This window comes from Gossypium arboreum, chromosome 10, assembly GCF_025698485.1.
Source record: "Gossypium arboreum isolate Shixiya-1 chromosome 10, ASM2569848v2, whole genome shotgun sequence".
Lineage (NCBI taxonomy): Eukaryota > Viridiplantae > Streptophyta > Magnoliopsida > Malvales > Malvaceae > Gossypium > Gossypium arboreum.
Window position 1 is genome coordinate 15451745 of NC_069079.1, and position 6426 is coordinate 15458170.

The window sequence follows — 6426 nt, forward strand, 5'->3', positions numbered from 1 at the left end:
GCTTAAATGGTGATGGAGTTCTGTGTTTTCGAGGAAGAATTTGTGTTCCGAGGGACTCTGATTTAAGGCAGACAATATTGAAGGAAGCTCATGAGGGACTATGTGCCATGCATCCTGGAGGGAATAAGTTGTATCACGACTTGCGAGAATTGTACTGGTGGCCTGGACTTAAGCGAGAAGTAACGGAGTTTGTAGGAAAATGTCTGACATGCCAACAAGTGAAAGCTGAGCATCAATTACCTTCTGGACTATTACAGCCGGTGAAGATACCACTTTGGAAGTGGGAGAGGGTAACTATGGACTTTATGAGTGGGTTGCCTTTGACACCATCAAAGAAAGACTCGGTGTGGGTGATTGTGGATAGGTTGACCAAATCAGCCCATTTCATACCTGTACGTACTGACTATTTGCTTCAAAAGTTAGCCAAGTTGTATGTGGCGGAGATTGTACGACTTCATGGAGTCCCAGTTTCAATTATTTCTTATCAGGATCCCAAATTTACATCTCGATTTTGGCAAAAGTTGCATGAGGTGTTGGGGACGCGATTGAATTTTAATACGGCTTTCTATCCCCAGACTGATAGTTAATAGGAAAGGGTTATTCAGATTCTGGAGGACATGTTGAGGGGATGCGTGATTGACTTTCGAGGTAGTTGGGAGGATTTCTTGCCGTTGGCAGAATTTGCGTACAATAACAGTTACCAGGAGAGTATTCGAATGGCACCATATGAAGCACTGTATGGACGAAGGTGTCGTACACCTAGTTGTTGGACTGAACTAGGAGAGCGACAAGTTCTTGGACTAGAGTTGGTAGCTGATATTGAGGATAAGGTCAGAATAATTAGGGACTAGTTAAAAGAAGCATCTGATAGGCAAAAGTCATATGCAGCTTTGAAGCGTAAGGAGATTGAGTACTCAGTAGGTGATATGGTCTTCTTAAAGGTTTCTCCTTGGAAGAAGATCTTAAGGTTCGGTAAGAAGGGCAAGTTGAGTCCGCGGTTCATTGGGCCTTATCGGGTTTTGAAGCGAGTAGGCCCAGTAGCTTATCAGTTGGAATTGCCTCCAAAGCTAGACAAGATTCACGATGGTTTTCACGTCTCCATGTTAAGGCGTTATCGTTCTGACCCTGCTCATGTTCTACCAGTTGCAGAAATTGAAGTTCAGACTGATTTGACCTTTGAGGAGGAGCCTGTGCAAATATTGGCTCGAGATGTTAAGGTTCTCAGAAGGAAATTTGTCCTGTTAGTGAAAGTACTTTGGCGTAATCATGGAAGAGAAGAAGCTACTTGGGAATCAGAAGAGACTATACATCAACAATACCCTCAACTAATTGGATCAGGTAAATTTCGAGGACGAAATTTCTTTAAGGAGGGTAGAGTTGTAACGCCCCAATTTTCAGGAATTCTGTGAATGTTGGCATAGGTTTAATTATGTTAGTGGGCCTCTAGAAGGCCCAAGGTTAAGATAAAAACCTGCAATTTTAGTTAATTTTTGTTCTATAAGAAAAAAAGGGTGAAATTATGAAATAGAACCTATGTGAAAATGTTTGAAAATGCTATAGGCTAAATTGAAGTGGCCAAATAAATAGGAGTGCAAAATAGGAGGATTTGCATGACAAACCTCCCATTTTACATGAAGTGGCCAGCCATCATGTTGTTGTAGACAATATGAGCACTTGATATCCATAATTCATGGTACAAATTAATAATGGGTTAGGTAAATGTTACATGATAATGGATTAGGTAAATATTCCATGATAATGGGTTAGGTAAATGTTCCATGATAATGGTTTAGGTAAATGTTCCATGATGGGCATTTCATGTCTTTTGTATTAAAGAATTAAATGGATGAAATATGAAATTTTATTAAAAGAAAAAGGGGTGAAAAGAACAGAGTTTTGTCCATCTTTGTTCATCATAGCCTAAAGTTAGAGAAGAGAAAGGAGAGGAGAAAGCTCTTGAATGTTCGGTCACTTGGGGAAGAAAATTGAAGGTAAGTTCATGGTAGTTTGCTTCTATCTTGATGTTCATGAGTTCTTCTTGATTCTACCTTAACTCTTGAAGCATATTTTGGTTTTCAGTTGTGTTGTGAGCATTTAGTCATGAATTAAAATGAAGGAAATGGTTGTTGTTTCATGTTCTTTTGATGAAAAATGGAAGATAGGTGAAGTTGAGCCAAACAAATGAGCATGCATGTGCCTTAGATGCTAAGGGGAAAAATCGGCTAACATGTTGTGCTTTAAAATGATGAAATGGAGATTATTCTTAAGTAAAATCATAGATATGTGATGATTGATTGGTGATATACATGTTTAAATAACAAGCATGCAAGTTAGGTGTGAAAGAGTGATTTGGTAATAAATCGCTTGGGACAGCAGCGATGAACGTGACTTTGGAAAATCACCATGAATTGTGGGAGATGAGTTAGAAGCTGCATAAATTATGTAATTAAAGCTTAATGAGTCTAGTTTCAAATGGAATAAACGAGAACATGTTTTTAATTCTATACAATGAGAAATTTGATTCGTAATGAAGAGTGGTCAGATTAGTCAAACAGTGAAACATGGGAAACTTTAAGAAAAATCGGGTATTGATTGGCCATACAAAAAATTCTGAAAATTTTACGGATAGAAGATATATGAGTCTATTTTTAGGGAAAGTTAACGGCACTTGATTTGGAGTTTTGTAGCTCCAGTTATAAATAATTTAGTGACTGTTGCTCAGGAAGACAGCTTGCAGTGAAATTATGATTATGTGGTAAATATTGACAAAAATTTGTTAATGAGTTGCTTACTATGATCTGTAGGTGTGGTTGGCCGAATATTGTAAGGGGTTAATACGTAGTTTGTATTTGAATAGTTAGATTAACGTGTTAGTAATCCAATTGTAGGCGGTTTGTGTGTGGATCTCGTCAGCATATCGTCGCAAACAGGTGTGTAACTAACACCCTCTTTCTTAGTCTGGATCGGCAAAAGTCGAAAAGCCAAAATGCCAAAATAGGTATTTAGTAAATTTATGAAAAGTAATGCTCGTGAGGTAAATCGATTAATGTTCTTGGTAAGCTGCAAAATTTGGACCAAAGTGCATGATTTACGTGCCCTCGATATTTTTGGGCTTAATGGGCCAAAATTGGAATGATGGGCCAATCGGACCCAATTCGAAGAAACCCTCGACGTGATTCGTTAGTACATGAAAAGTAAGAATATGCATGAAAAACCCTAAAATAGATAAATTACTGAAATACCTTTAAAAGTGGAAAATTTATAGTTTTACCCCTAGTAAATAAATTACCGAAATACCCCTAGGGTTAAATTGACCTAAATGCATGTTTGACTGTTGTTATTTACTACATGCCATTTTGTTATTATCTGATCATGGGATTGGGATATTGACGGAGGAAGTACTGAAAGTGGCTTGTCCACGTCTCGGAGGCTTTGCCTCAATTTATCATAGTGAGCAAAGAAGGTCAAGAATCGTGGAGTGTTAATGGGTGGGTTGAGCTATTCCCCACATGGTGTGTAGGGCTGGTACGGTGGAGTGTAGTGGTTGGTGGGTTGAGTAGTCTCCCCAAATGGGCTTGCATATGTTATTGATGTTGCATGTATTTTGAAATGGGCCTACGGGCCATACTGTTATCTGAATAAGGGGCTAAAACCCAGTTTATTGTAATCTGAAAAGGGCTCTGGTCTAGTACCACTGTTACCTGAATGGGCTTAGGCCCAATAGGCTTGAGCTGACTTGGGCTTTGAATGGGTTTTCCTTACACACTGAGTTTCCCCAAACTCACCCCTTTTATTTTCATCCACGCAGGAAATCCCCAACCATAGTGGGCTTGGAGCTGTGAGGGAATTGGGAGTGGCCACCCGTTCTGAAAGTTTGGTTTTCTTCTGGTGAAGTAGACATCCTATTATTTACGTTGAGGTTTGGGTTTTTAAATGTAATAAGGCCGCTTAATTATTTTTGATGGTTTTAATATGTATTACTAAGATAGGTATTACTTATTTTAACTGTTGAAATTGGATAGCTTTAGGGCGCGTTTTCAAAAAAAACAACAATTGATTTCAAAATAACACGACAACAAGCAAAGCTTCCACAATGAAAATATTTTCCAAAATTAATCACTTTTCCTAAAAATGACTTAATCAAATTGGTTTCCTAGAAATATACATGACGTTAAGGTGTGGCAATGGCGGTGTGCATGTTTAGGATTGGATCCGAAGGGAGCTTGGTACTTAAGTAGTCCGATAGACTCACCTCCTATTTTCCGGTTTCCTACCTGGTGCACAGCTTCCATTCACTTTAACCTATAATGAAATTATCTTTTAAAACACTAAGTAGGTTTTTTCTGGATTAACAATATAAAATATTTTGAACGCTTCGATGTGGCATGTCGGATCCGGCCATAACATCTGGGCCGGGTTTGGGGTGCTACAGTTTATCTTTAGAATAAAACTTAGTTAATTACCAATTTATTTACAACTCAAAGTTCTTGTTTTAATTTATCAGTGGAAAAATGATATCTATTTATGTTTTCGATAAAAATTGGGGTTCGAGCATAACTAATAAATAATCATCATTAGATATCCTAAAATAAAATTAAATGTCATGTAAACTATAAATAAATAAACAACAATCCTAATGTCCCATGCCACAGTTCAGAATAATAAAGTTTCTCAATGATAAAATATCAAATAATAGATGTCGAAACCTTTTTTTTTTTGAAAAACGGTACCGACGTTTTATTTTGAAGATGAAAACGAAAAAAGGGAGTCCCCACCAGTCCTTTTTATAAGGTGTGATCGGGTCACCTTATGATTAACCGTTCTAATAATACATTGTGATTTATTAAAACAACAATTTTGGTCTACAAAATTCAAGAAAACGAGTTCGGGAGTCGATTACGTACAATGAATGATTAACACCCTCGTAGTACCTACTTGATTAATTAATGTCTTAACATCAAAGATTGAAAACCCCAAAGATTTAAACTATGATCCTCTCTTTTTTTTATTAATATCGACTAAAAACTTGCGCAAATTAAAACGAGTATTGAAGGCCCTCTCGTCTCGAGATACCAAAATGTCACATCCCATAAGTTAGGACATGACATTTGAACCCTTCGAAAGTAAGCTAGCCTTTTAAAATATTTTATTTTAAAATTTGTTCTTTGATTCTTTAAAAAAGGATATTCGGTTGTTTAAATCCAACGCAGAAGATCGAAACCCCGTAAGTTAGGACACAACCATTCTCAAGTTTCTAAAAGCGGAATACCGCCTTTTTATTTTAAAAAAATTCATATGCTTTGAAATTTAAAAGGATTCTTGGCTATTTAGGTTTAACGAGAAAGTCGAAACCCCGTAAGTTAGGGTACATTTTCTCAAATTCCTAAATTGCGAAACATTGCCTATTTTTTAGAAACAAGATTTTCGATATAACGGGTAAAATGTGACATGATTTTGTAGTAAAATCTAAAATGGATTACGGTGTTAACTTATATAACAAAAATAATAATGAATGACAATAGTGTAAACATGCGAACAAATGAATTATAACAATGATAACACAATATGCATCATTTCAACATTAGTAATCAAAGAAGAACGAAATAAATAATAAGTAAAACCATTTGAAGTAACCAACATGAACCCGCTTGAAATAATGATATATATAGTAACTTAAAGCAAATAAAGTATAATGATTTTTTAAAAAAGGGACAACACAAAACAATTTAAAATAAATACTATGTAAAACGATTTAAGATAAAGTAATACTAAATTTTAAAATAAAAGGGACAACACAAAACAGTTTAAAATAAATACTATGTAAATGATTTAAGATAAAGTAATACGAAATTTTAAAATAATAATATATGGAAGAAAACTTAAAACAAGTAATAGTGAAATGATTTAGAATAAACAATATATGAAAAGATTTTAAAATATGTATAAATTTGAAAATGGGTTAAAATTAAAAGGAAAATAAAATAATTTGTGGAAAATAAAACGTATATATATAACAAAAAAGTATAAGTAAATAAAGCGAATGAAACTAAAATAACCAATAATATTAATACAGAAAAAGAAGAAGTATAATAATAACAACAATCACATCCACATTTCGAAAATACATGAAAAATATTTAAAACGAAACAAACGTTAAGGCCGAATGAAAGAAAGTAAAAAGGAACAATTAATGAAATTAATTAAGTGAGGGACCGAATTGAAATTAAAATGAAATTTAAAGTCTGTCTATATAATGGGCCAGCATAAGGACCATATGGAACGCGCGTGAAGACATGAGAGACTGACTAAGAAAATATCCCAAGCCCTTAAAACGCATCGCTTCAATGCGGACCCGAATGGATCAAAGGCAAAATTCATGGGGCAAAATTAAAAGTAAAAAAAAAAATGTATGTGATTTAATTATAA